This window comes from Pseudopipra pipra, chromosome 4, assembly GCF_036250125.1.
Source record: "Pseudopipra pipra isolate bDixPip1 chromosome 4, bDixPip1.hap1, whole genome shotgun sequence".
Taxonomy (NCBI): Eukaryota; Metazoa; Chordata; class Aves; order Passeriformes; family Pipridae; genus Pseudopipra; species Pseudopipra pipra.
In genome coordinates this window covers 30,404,220-30,417,259 of record NC_087552.1, presented here as the reverse complement: position 1 = coordinate 30,417,259, position 13,040 = coordinate 30,404,220, and the positions used below count along the sequence as shown (strand labels likewise).

General features: G+C 39.6%; 1 protein-coding gene across 1 annotated transcript in view; it reads left to right on the top strand.

Annotated features, from left to right (window-relative positions):
* TNKS (tankyrase) overlaps window positions 1-13,040 on the top strand; it is a 145,243-nt gene that overhangs the window by 87,068 nt on the left and 45,135 nt on the right. The window lies entirely within an intron of this gene.

Sequence of the window (13,040 nt, the reverse complement as noted above, 5' to 3'; positions counted from 1 at the left end):
AAATGTTTGCTAAGCTTGTTATTAAAGGCAGAGCTCGACTACAGGAACTAGATGGAAGGGATCCAGCGGTCATCTACATTCCAGCCACGAAGGACAATTTTGCTTGGATGCTGGCTGAGGACACCGAGTTCCAAGCTGCCTTAGCAGGTTTTGATGGTAACATTTCAGTTAATCTCCCTAAGCACAAACTTTGGGCAGAAATCGGTAATTTACCTTTAAGAACCACGACTAGATGCAGAAGTGAGCCAGTAAAAGGTCTCACAGTTTTTACAGATGCATCTGGACGATCACAAAAAGCTGCAGTGACTTGGGTGAATCCTGATACAGGACAATGGGAACAAAAAGTACAGATCATGAACCAATGCTCTGTTCAGGTTCTGGAACTGGCTGCTATTCGTATTGCCTTGGAAAAGTTTTCTGAACAACCTGTTAATATTGTCACTGATTCTTGTTATGCTGCAGGGTTAGTTTCACGTCTAGAATGTTCATTTCTTCGGGATGTTTCTAACCCTCATTTGTTGTTTGAAATGCGTTCTATTTGGTTCCTTGTCAATCACAGAAAGTTTGATTTCTATATAATGCACATCAGGTCTCACACTGACATGCCAGGGCCAATAGCTGAGGGAAACCGGGAAGCTGACAAAGCAGCAATGTTCAACACAGTACCTAGGACCCTTGAGCAAGCAAAATTGTCCCATTCATTTTTTCACCAGAATGCACGCTCTCTAAAGAGACAATTCAAAATTACTATCAATCAAGCCGAGATATCATACTGTCTTGTCCAGACTGTCAAAAAATCACCCCTATGCCATCTCAAGAAGGTGTTAACCCCAGAGGGTTAGTATCCAATGAAATATGGCAATCAGATATTACACATATCCCAGAATTTGGCCCCTTGAAATATGTACATGTAACTGTAGACACACATTCACAGTACATCACTGCTACAGCACACACAGGTGAGAAAGCCAAGGATGTAATAAGACACTGGCTAAGCTGTTTTGCTACCCTTGGCACTCCAAAACAAATTAAAAGTGATAATGGACCAGCATACGTCTCTGAAAAGGTAAGGAACTTCCTATCAGAATGGGGAATTTCACATATTACAGGAATTCCTCACTCACCTACGGGACAAGCAATTGTAGAAAGAGCACACCGCACACTGAAAGAGATGCTAATAAAACAAAGAGGGGGGGAGAAGCTATGTAGTCCGCAAGAACGTTTGTGGAAAGCCACATATGTTATCAATTTTTTAAATTGTGACAGTGCTGAAAGAAGCAGATATGAGAAGCAGCACAAACCTCAGGCGTTTGCCTCTCCCAGGCCGCTAGTCATGGTAAAAGATTTGATTTCGGGGCAGTGGACAGGACCTTTAGATCTTATGACTTGGGGGAGAGGTTACGCTTGTGTGGCAACAGGAAAAGAACTGAAGTGGGTTCCCTCCAGGTGTGTAAAGCCCTATTTGGATACACAATCACAGCTGCAGGAACCAGATAACTCAGGAGTTTAAAAACGGTTATGTTATGTTTCAGTTTATGTTAATGACCAATGTGGTGACAAGCAAACTGCAAATACTGGTGTGTGTATGTTTGTGCGTGAATGATGACGGCCGTCGTGTGTGAGCTGAGTGAATGAATAAGAGAATTGTGTGACTGGAAAACATAAAAACACAGAATACTTCACAAAACCACATTACCTACACCACAAAGTCACTTTGAAAGAATTGAGTTTTGATATGCTTACCCTGTTTTTTGAATAAAGTTTGAAATCCCCAGTTATTAAAAAACCCTCAGATTAATAAAAGTTATATTTTACACACAGTTGGGCTAAAGGCCCCAAGTTAATAAAATAGTTATCCAAGTTGCACTACCCTATAGGAATATAAGGTTTTAAAAGGTTTATGTTAAAGTTAAGAAGCTAAGCGAAGCAATGCGCTGGGTCGCTGCGAAGCTTGGTAGTTTACAATGTTCTGGTTGTTTGCACTGGTTTTTACACTGTTTTTTGTGACTTCTTTAAATATTTGAGAGAGGGGATGTGTGGGGAGCATGTCTGGATGCACAGGGGATGTGCCAGGCCGGGGGGCCCGAGGGGACATGCGCAGTCACATACAACTCTATTGGCTGAAGAAGTCACATGGTACACAGGGATTTAAGAGTGGGAAATTTGAATAAAAGTCCTCTTTGACCATACCACCGCACGAGGAGCGTCTTCATTCCTTGTTATACAAGGACCCATGCTACACCGCTGTGGTTCCTAGACCATGGCACTAGTTTCAGACAAATCCTTTGCCAAGCTTTCCCATGCTCCCCAATATGTACATGCTCACTCACCAGGATCCTGGTATGAGTTATTGTTTCTTCTAAGATGTGTATCATGCAAAGAGTTCCTTTAGTTCTTCACAATGTCTTCTTACCTGTAAGAGCTCCATTTCTTGACCTAGCATCACCTTGCCACACTGGACTGGCTGGTGCACTTTGTGCTCCTAGTGGGTTGCAAGAAGTATGGCTGGTCTGAATTCTTTCACCAGTTACAACTTAAACTGTTTTTGCCTGTCTACTTGTATTTCTACCTCTAAACTGCTGGAATTTGTGATCCTTGTTATTTTCTTCAGCTTGTAAATTCAGCTTTTTGAATAATGTCTTCTTAATTCTAGTAAACTCTTTCAGCTTGCTGTTGGTCATGCTGGCTTCCTTCACTATATCAAGCCCTTCCCAACAGAAGGTATGCATTAGCACGGCGTTTCCAGTGTTGCTTTTGTTAGTAGTTTTTATGCTGTCTGCAAGGACATAATTCTCTTACCTACCACTCTTAGCTTATTGTTAAAAAAACTTGCCATTTTTTTCACAGCATCACTTTCTGAAGGTTAGTGCATCATGCTGGATTATTTTAGCAGGCATTTCCCCTGTAGATGAGTCTGAGTGTGTTATAGCTACTATTAAAGACAACTCCAACTGCAAGGTTTTGCATCAGGTGTCACTTGGTACCAGCAATGTAGTTGCATTTACCCTTGTGGCCTCCCTAGGCACCTTCTCTGTAGAACAGGCACTGATGGCATCCAAACATTTTTCACCTCCTAAGTCACCCAAAGCCCTTGTGTTTTCTATCCTTGCTGACTCTGATTTCTCTCAGCACATCAGTTATCACTTGCTCATACAAACCCATCATTGACTTTAGAGGTTGTATGGATAATTTAGAGTCATCAATTTAGTTCTAAATGAAAAGAACTGCAAATACTTACGTGCAAGAAGAGGTGTATTTATATAACCATTTCTAAAAGTATTGTTTAAGTTGACTGAGGAGGCAGCAGATGAATGATAAAAGGGGAGGAAAATGCCAAAATAGGGCATTGTAATTGATGATGGATGTGTCATTGATGAACAAGAAAATTGAAGTGATTTGATTAGTCTTTTCCAAGTAATATAATATATGTCTACTTATAAAAGAAACTTATTTCTTACAGATTAAATTCTTTAGAATATTCATGTTCTAATAACCGTAACTTTTCAATTGGAAGTACAAGAGAAATTCTCTGCCTTTTTTCCTGTATTTGCAAGGCTTCTCTTCAAAGGAACAGTGAAGTCTGTTTGACTGGATTATAAAGGCATTAAATTCTAAAATTTGTAAATTATCACTGTAATGCAATAGGAACGTTTTGTGTATTTAATTTTATGAATTATATTTAATGTTTTAATTTGATTCCAAATTACGAGGTATAAATACTTATTTTATACAGAGCTCTGGAGCTGAAATGCAATCAATTTGCAAGTGTTTTTTTTAACAGAGTTCATTCTGACCCCTGTTTCAATAAAATGAGTGAAATGCTGATTTGAATTCATGTTAGTAAAGAGAACGGTCAAATTATTGTGTTCTAAGAAGCTTTTCTTTCATAATTATGTGAAAATCTTACCAACTAAAGCCCGTAAAGTTTCTAGTTGGAAGGGGAAGGAGGCAAAGCAAAGTAAATATATAAAGATGGAATGGGAGAAGTGGTAAAAATAATAAAATATGTAAAAAGAAAAGGGAAATAAAAGATTGTTAGGCAACTGTAGTCGGAAAAAGATTGATGTACATACCCACTGGGGAATGAGATGCTGGAAAGCAGTGCCATGGAAAGGGACCTGCAGTCCTGGTCGATGGCAAGTGGAATATGAGCCAGCAGTGCCCTGGCAGCCAGGAGGGTGAACTATGTCCTGGGGGCATCAGGAAAAGCATCGCCAGCCGGTCAGGGGAGGTGATTGTCCTGCTCTGCTCTGCACTGGGGTGGCCTCACCTTGAATATTGTGGCAGTTCTGGGCACTGCAATATAAGAAAGATATTAAGTTATTAATATCCAAAGGAGGACAGTGAGGATGGTGAAGAGCCTTGAGGGGAAGCCTTACAAGGAGCGACTGAGGTCACTTGGTCTGTTCAGCCTGGAGAACAGGAGACTGAGGGGAGACCTCATTGCAGTCTACAACTTCCTCATGAGGGGAAGAGAAAGGGCAGACACTGATCTCTTCTCTATGGTGACCCAAGGGAATGGCCTGAAGTTGTGTCAGGGGAGGTTTAGGTTGGATATTAGGAAAAGGTTCTTCACCCAGAGAGTGATTGGGCACTGGAACAGGCTCCTCAGAGAAGTGATCACAGGACCAAGCCTGACAGAGTTCAAGAAGTGTTTGGATAATGCTCTCAGGCACGTGGTTGTGACTCTTGAGGCTGTCCTGTGCAGGGCTAAGAATTGGACTTGATCATCCTTATGGGTGCCTTCCAACTCAGGATATTCTATGACTCTGTGAAGATTATGATAGCAAGTAGAAAGAGACTGCAACAGCAAAAACCCCAGCAGTTTTGGTTCCCTGGTGTTCCAGTGTGCATCTTCTTCAGATCGCTTTAACGTTGGTATGCAGGCCTTCCCCAGTTATCTGGCATGACTGTTTGGACAGGAACCTCTTGTTAACACTTGTTTTGTGCTGCCAGAACAACCCAAAAATATTTCCTTAAAAAGTGGGAACAGCAGCCTGAACAAATAATTAAAGCACAGGATTCTAAGGCTTCTGACCCTGGCTGACAGCACGGCTAAAAATATATGTATTGGTGCTGGAAGAGGAGAGAAAGTTGTCTCATCTTGCTCTCCTGGACTGATAAGCATTTGCAGCTTGCAGTTTGACAAGACTGATGGGCTGAGACTTGGGCTGCAGACTGTGCTGGCTGGCACTAAGGTGCTTTCAAAAACTGCAGAAACTTCACTTTCTGGACCCCATTGCTCAGACCAGCAGGAGTAGCATCTGTTCTTCCCTGTGCACTAAACTTGAATCACAGCTTCCAGTGTGCAATTTAACAAATAAGAAGTTCCAGCTGTTGCCATGAGAAAATCCTGTGTGCCTGTGTTCTCAGTCCACCAGCCCAGATGAGTTTTTTTTCTCTGGCTGGCGGATGTTACTAGCTGGTCTTTGGACTAGTAGAGGTTTGAATACCCTCTGATGATTTTAGTTAACCTTGCTGGGCCAGTTTCTTCTTCTCACCTTGGCCTCAGCAAGAACCAGTCGTGCCTCAGTGCCTCACCTCAGACTTGAATTTCTGACAGATTCTAGGTGATGAAAAGAAGCAACAAAAATGGCCATGCTGGACACAATGATACTCTAAGTAGTTTCAGTGGAGTGTTCTGCCATATTTTCAAGGCAGCATACATCTCCTTCAGTGTTAAATAACATCAGCAACATTCCTTTAGGAGAAGAGAGTAGATATTTACTGTAACTTCTTCTCTCTGTAGCTCAGTAAGCCACTATTCCCTCAGCTGTCAGCATCTATCACCAAAGAAACAGTGTATACTCCTCTGCTTCTCTGATAATCCATCTCAAAGTTCGTCCCCTTGTGTCATTGAGTGCTGCCAGAGATGTATTCTGTGCTTCTGAATCTGAGAAAACTACAAATGCTACTTCATGTTGGAAGCTCCAGAATTTTTTGTATTGCAGTTCCATGCCCAGCTAAACGTTCATCATTTGCATGTAGAAATGGAAGAGATTCTTGTAAGGGTCAGTTTTCTGAGTATACTGTGGTTTTGTGAGGAAGGTTGCTCAGCTTTTTTGACACATCCTCTGTGGAACTATTTTACCAAATGGGTGGTAGGTCAAGATACGTGCAAGTACAGAAGAGTTTCAGGAGAGGGAGGAGGTGTTGCATTTTAATTCTTGTTTAGGAAGATGTCAAGGATCACTAGTGCCCCATTTACAGGACCTGCTGTTAGAAAAATCCTTCAGAGATCAACAGTGTTCTCGTTTAAAGATTTAAGTGCCTCTCCTAGCCCTTTACAATTTCCCTCTTAGTCTGTCCTTCTGGATGCATCTGAAGGTAATGGCAGCACCTTGGTATGGAGCTGTTAGGGAACTAAGCTTCCTCATTAATATTTGGGAAGTTATGATGCTCTTTCAGGTTTGATTTTGCTTCCTTTTCTCTGAAATAATGAATTTGAGTTATTGTCTTTTTTTATATAGCTACTGTCAAGAGAATAACTTCCAGAGCTATCTACATGGATTAAGGATCTACCATCCTGGTGTAAATATAATAATCTCTATAATTTTGCAAGTCAAGTGTCATCATCTGAAGAAACCTGCTGGTTGAGGGAGACAGGGTTTTTCTTCTGGAATTTAGTAAGGTTTTTTCGTGGTCGTCTTCAAACATGCACCTTAAGCTTGCCTCTGCAGATGAAACTTTCTTTTGTTGTGTGGTCCTGCAATGCTTTCATGTTTTCTCTCCTGTTAGGAAAGACATCTTTGCCCTTTACCCTCTTTTGCTCGGTGGCACTATATGCTACCAGAAGGAATTCCTGAGTAGAAAAGTAAAACCACTTATTTACTGCCTTCTTTTAGCCTTGAGACAGAGACACTCCAGTTATTTCTTTGTCTATCCTTCTGCAAAATTATGCTTGTCATCCTTTTTGTCCTTCCCTACCCCAGGTATGTAGGTGATTTAAAAAGCTCTTCTGTGATGAATCTCCTGCCCCCTTATTTGTCAACACTTAGTCCAACTTGCAGTACAACAGGGTCACTATGTTAATGTGTAGAACTGATGCCAACTCTTGTCACACAGTCTTAGAGATTCAGACGTGGAGTCAGAAAATTGTGTTGTCTCTCAAAGGTCAGATCTACTAAAGAAACATTTAGTAGTCAATAGTGTGGACAGTACAGCCCCCTGTGAAGCAATAGAGTTGAATACTCACTGGGTATGAGGAGTAGAAGAGTCTTGGTCTTCAGCCAAGTAAACCTTTTCCAAATGAGGGCTTATTCTGTCAGTGTGTTTGCAGTATTTTTAGTCTTCTCTTTCTGTGTTTTTTAACTCTTTTAATTTCCTGTGGTTTATGAACATTTTTGCCCAATGATGCTCTGCCCTAGCACTACTGTATCTGTGAAATCAAGCTGGTTTTGTCTTTGCTGGTTTACAGCTCAAAACAGTTGGTTCCTTACCACCACTACCCCTACACCTGCTAAAGGATCATCTGATATATCAGAGCGCTAAATAAAGATACCGTGTGACTTGCAGATTCTGAATTGGTGAGCTGTTCAGTTCATTTTCCCTGGCATTAGCTGTTAGGAAGCACTGTCTATTAAATTTGTGACATGATGTTTTCCTGAATTTTACTGTACTAAGCCTGTCCTGTTTGTCTGTCTAATAAAGTACTACTGGCTATGTTCTTAAGATGAAGCAGTGGAGTTATCACTGGAAACAGCGGAGTGAGAAATGTCTTCCTTAAGCATTTCATAATCCTTATCTTTAGGAATTTTGTTTGTTTGTAGGGGTTTTTGTTTTGTTTACTTGTTTGTTTTAGGATTTTTTAGATAAGTAGTTTAAGCTCTTCATCCCTGTGCTTATTTATCTCTGGAGTTGCAGCTAGCTCATCTACAGTCAGCAGTCCAACATTACTAGTTTTCCTGGAGCAGCATCTATTAAGTTTGTCCCTAAAGCATAATTGTCAACTATGAATTTAAATAACTTAGTACTGCTATAAAATGACCAAGGAAGCTGCACAATATGGCTGGCTGAAGTTGACAAGCTGTGTGGGTGGTGAACAGCACAGGCCCTTTCTTGCTTATTAAGAGCATGAATCTTCAGTCAGGGTTAGGGACCTTTGTTTCTGTAGTACTTGGTGTGTAAGAAAGAGCATTGTAGCATGAATATAAAATAATTATTTTGAGTTATTTGAAATACGTGTTTCCAGAAGGAAATATTTTGTATATAACCCCAGGCTTGGCACCATACAAACAAATGTCAATGAGGTATTTCCCAAGAAAACTTAGAACTGCATTTAAAAACAAAGGTGTAAGATGGGTACACTGTTTAAAATTAGAATGCAAGTTGGTATCTGAGAAGCCTGATCACTTCCACAGTGGAAAAGTTCAGGAATGTGTCTGCAAGATTGCGATGTTGTTGCAACTTGTTTTCTTACCCCATTAATCAGAATGATAAAGTGGTGACAAGAGGTACTCTGCTTGCATCCGGAATGTCTTCCTGGTGTACCCTCATGATTGATGCAGTTCATTTTAGAGATGTCTGTAAGAGAGCAGCATCAAGCACAGACTATCGTGATTAAAAAGAAAGATTCTGTCACATCTTTCAAAACACTTTTGTATAAAACTGAAATGAAGGTCCCTTCTACAATTAGAAACCTCTCTGCTCTTCCCTTCATTCAAAGAAGGTGAAACACTCCTCTGAAGGGAGTTTGTAAGACAAACTAGAAATGCTTTAGGATACTTTTATTGCTCCTGTTCTCTACGGGCAGTATGGTCTGATTAGAATAAAAGTTTTGTTTGACCTACGTTAAATGGGAGTTTGCTGCATACCTGCAATTTCCAAATCTACCAAACCTGAAGATAATTATAAACATGGTAAAAAAAGTCACATATATTAAAGTCTACATGAAACATTTTAAAATTTCTCCTTCTCCCTCCTTTTTTTTTCTTTTTCAAATGTCCTTTGTCAGCATGGTGTTGTAGAAGAGTTAACAATAAGCATACAAATGTCCTTAGATATTTTTTCCAAGTGTTACTTGTTTGCCTATTTGTGTAAGAGCCATACTTACTGGTGCATATCCCTGTGGGGACCATCTGAGCGTGAGAGTAGTCATAATATGTCAAGGCCTGAACTTGCTCTCAAAATCAGGGCATTGCCTCTTTATTATAAGAATGTCCTTCTTGTAGAAGGTTAAATTATTTAATTCTAAATGACTATGTAGTGTTGTAAATAAGATGTATGATGAGACATCATATATGTAATAAGATTGTTGTTTGTTGATTTTAATAGCCTTCTGGATGGCAACTTGAGAATGAGAGAAATGGATTGATTAAGATCATTATCAGATAGCATTATATAAAGATTCGGTAGTTGGAAGCAAGGACAGGGAATATTAGTTCTTACAACAGTTCCTGCAGCTGTTATTAATCATGCAGATAATGCATAATGTAAGGTCATTACATAAGATCCCTTGGTTTAAAGTTGCCCTTAAAATTTGCAATTTGAATCTGAAAATGAAGCATTCAGAGGCAGTGGCAGTGTTACCATCTAAGAGCTGCTGAAGACTCTTTAGCAAGATAAGGGAGGGAAGCGGATGGTACTTGGAGGCAGCACTCCCACATTGCCTGTGGGCAATTTGTTGAAACCAATTTCCAGATTTCAGTAGAAGCTGCTCAGCAGCCTGCAGTGCTGGAGATTCCTCAGGGCCCATGCTGTTTGAAGCCCGTGAGCAGGGGACAGCAAGTCCAAGGTGGCTGACCTTAAACAGGGGTTGACAAATCAGCTGTTGGTAATGAAGCTGTGTGAAAATATCTAAGTCTCACTGAAAATACTATCAAACTGCTGTATATTCATTTTTTTAAATCTAAAAAGTGCATATCTTGTATTCCCAGGCAACACATTATCAAAAAGACTGCAAGCAAAAATACCTGCTTTAGTATAAATCGTAGGTATACGGGTTGACAGTGATTACCATCCTGTGTACAGTGATGTTCCTTGAAATGCACAGTACCTGCTTTGACTCAATTACAGCTACCATAAAACTTTCAAGTAATGTGAGCATCTTGCATGAGGGTCTACTTTACTTAATAAAAATGGAGTTATGCTCTTTTTAATTAAACTAGCAAGCAAGACAGTGTGATTGGCTTGGTAACTGTGACTGTGAGTCTTGGAAGGTAAGTGCCCTCTAGGGATTTTTGTTAGTAAGTCATGCCAAGTATTGCAAGATATGGGAGGAAGGGTTAATTGATAGCTTAAATAAATCTCTTTTCTTAATACAAAGTAATTTGTTTGATATACCTTGCAGGTGCAGTATATAATACTGCTTTTTGTGATAGATAGTTTCTACTTCTTTGGTGCTATTTAAATAGCATGTTAATTTTAAAAGTCAGTCTTTGCTGCCATCATTCACTTGTTGTTGTTTTTGTTTTTGTTGTTGTTGGTTTTTTTAGGGCTCATAATTGCATATAATGAGTAGTTCATGTTGCACAACATTATCTTTTAGGTACCAAGGTTCTGTAATTAGCATACAAGCTTGTAACTCCAGATTAGTATTTTTAACTGTTAACTATATTATTAATGAATTCACTTTCTTATGAGAAAGGAAAAGCAGTTCTTACAAAAATCAAGAAGGCAGGACCTTCCTGCTTTTTCCTTCCTGAAGCACATGTAAGGACAGCATTTATAAGAGCCTTTTAGCCAAACCAATGAGCAACTGGCAATGTTGGCTTGTGGATACAGGAGGAGCAGTCCTCCAGGATCACTGCTTCTGCACACCTACGTGTGTGTGTTCACTTGTCCTTGCCCATCAGTCAAGTGATTTCTGTGGCCCTCTAACTCCCTTCCTCTCCAGCACTGAGTGTTCCTCTGGGATACATGGTTTGCAGTTGCAGAGTCAAGCATGCAGACCAGTGGAGATCTCAGCCCCATCTCCAGGGATGGTTACAGGGAGCATCAGTTGACTCTTCTTTAGAGAGGCAGCCACAGCATGGGATGCAGCTTCACTGAAGTTGCTGTGGATCAGAAGGCCAGATGTCAGGTGCTTGGCTGCAGCTAAATACTGCTGGTGTGTTGGGGAAGACATGGTATGCTGTGTTCATTCGTGGGACTGGGCTCTCTGTGTGGCCTTGCCCAAGGAGAAGAAAGTAACTCACCTTTCTGAAAGGTGGCGATATAAGCTGTCTGAAGATTTGGTATGACACTGTTTTGCTTCACTTATGTTGTCTTGCAACTATAAACTTGAAATGTTTTGAGTTCCTTCTCTTATGAAGTTATTTGGCAAGTGCAGGTCTACTAATCCTAGAAATACAAAGTGCCCAGTCCCAGCTTGGGTCATAATAGTTTTTCTTTTAATTTTAAGGAATGAACAAGACTCTGGAGTTGATGTATCTTTATTGAGAACATCTCTGTTAATAATGTTTAATATGAGTAAAACATCATTTTGGAAGTCTGCCATCATTGTTTTAGAAGTGGCATACAGACAAGAATGGATGTAGTTTAATCATAGTGAGGTTAAAGGATCCTGAAGTGGTCCAAATCTTTAGTGCTTGCTCCAGTTCCTTCTGGCATTTAGACCTTTCAATAGACTTACTTTTCTGCAGCCCATTTCAAATTCCTTTCAGGTTTTCTGAGTTACTAATTCAATTGATAAAGCTTGATTTAGTAACCAAACCAAGGCAACTGTCAGAATAAATAGTACTGAAGTATTCTGCTAATATCAATAGTGTCATCATCTTTATCCACATTTTCATTAGTGTTTATGATATTCATAAGCCAGCTATTTTATAATTGGGGCAGATGTAAAAAGAATGTAATGCCTTCTGGATCAATGTAAGTTGTTAATTCAGTAGTAGAAGCTTCTTAGAGTAATAGATCCTAACAATTTGAATGGGCAAATACTTAAAAGGTGGGACATGTTTTGTTGCTGTTGGTATTCTGTACTTTGGAAATGCTTTGGGGGATCTTTGGGCTAGGGATGTTAGAGATCCTTATTTTGAGTATAGCTAATTCTGAAGATGGGTCTTATGGAAACTTGCATAACTGCTTCCCTTAATTAACTGAGTTATCCAGATGTTTTTCTTAGAGATGCCCTGTGCTGTCATTTCTGATAGTACAAGCTGTGTCCTCACTGTGATACACAGGACACATGGTAGGTGCCAAAGTAGTTACTCTTTCTGGAGCAAAGTAGCAATGTGTTGAGACTTTAATGAAATATAATACATACTACTACAAGTTATGGACATACTAAATGTGTATTCCTGGAAATAATAGTGAAATGTGATGTCTCACTTGTAATACTGTATAACGCTGTTTTAATGCTGACAGTAAATCTGTACTTGGCATAATACTGTGAGATATGTAAATTTTCCCATGTTTCAAGCTGGTTTATGTATGGGGTATTACTGTAATAAAATTGTATTGTTTGGTTGCATGCCACAAATTGCAACAAAGATTGCTTTCAAATCGTCTGCTGCTCAGCCTTGGGAAGAAGGAAACAGTGTTACCCATTTGTGTAATAAACCAGTCCTTTCAGACTGAGACAGCACACAAAATTTGTTTTGTAATAAAAATCTTTTTCAAATAAACTTCAAGGGGAATCACTGTTGTCAACTCAAAAGCTTTCAGTTAAAATTCATACAAATTATCTATGGAAAAAGGTGTTATTGCTCTGTTATGCAGCAAGGTGCATTACTGCTGCAGATCTGTATTTTGCAAGAAACTGCAAACTGCATACACTTTGCTCTGTGTCTTAGCACAGTACAGTACAGAACACATATAGCTACTTTTTTTGGTGAGGAGCTGAAGACAAACATTCCTGCTTTGGAATAAATGCATTATTTCTTGTTCTGCAGTCTGCTTCTTGTGCACTTGTTGCAACAAGTGTACATACAAGCAGTCTTGTAACCAGTGAGTATGCAGCCTAAACTGTATAAATTTACTTGTGAGTTAAAAAAAACCCCAAACTGTAGCATTTTAAAACTAAAATTATGGCATCAAAAGAAAAAAAAAACAACAAAAAATCCCCAACCAAACCAAACATGGGCCATAATTTAAATTAA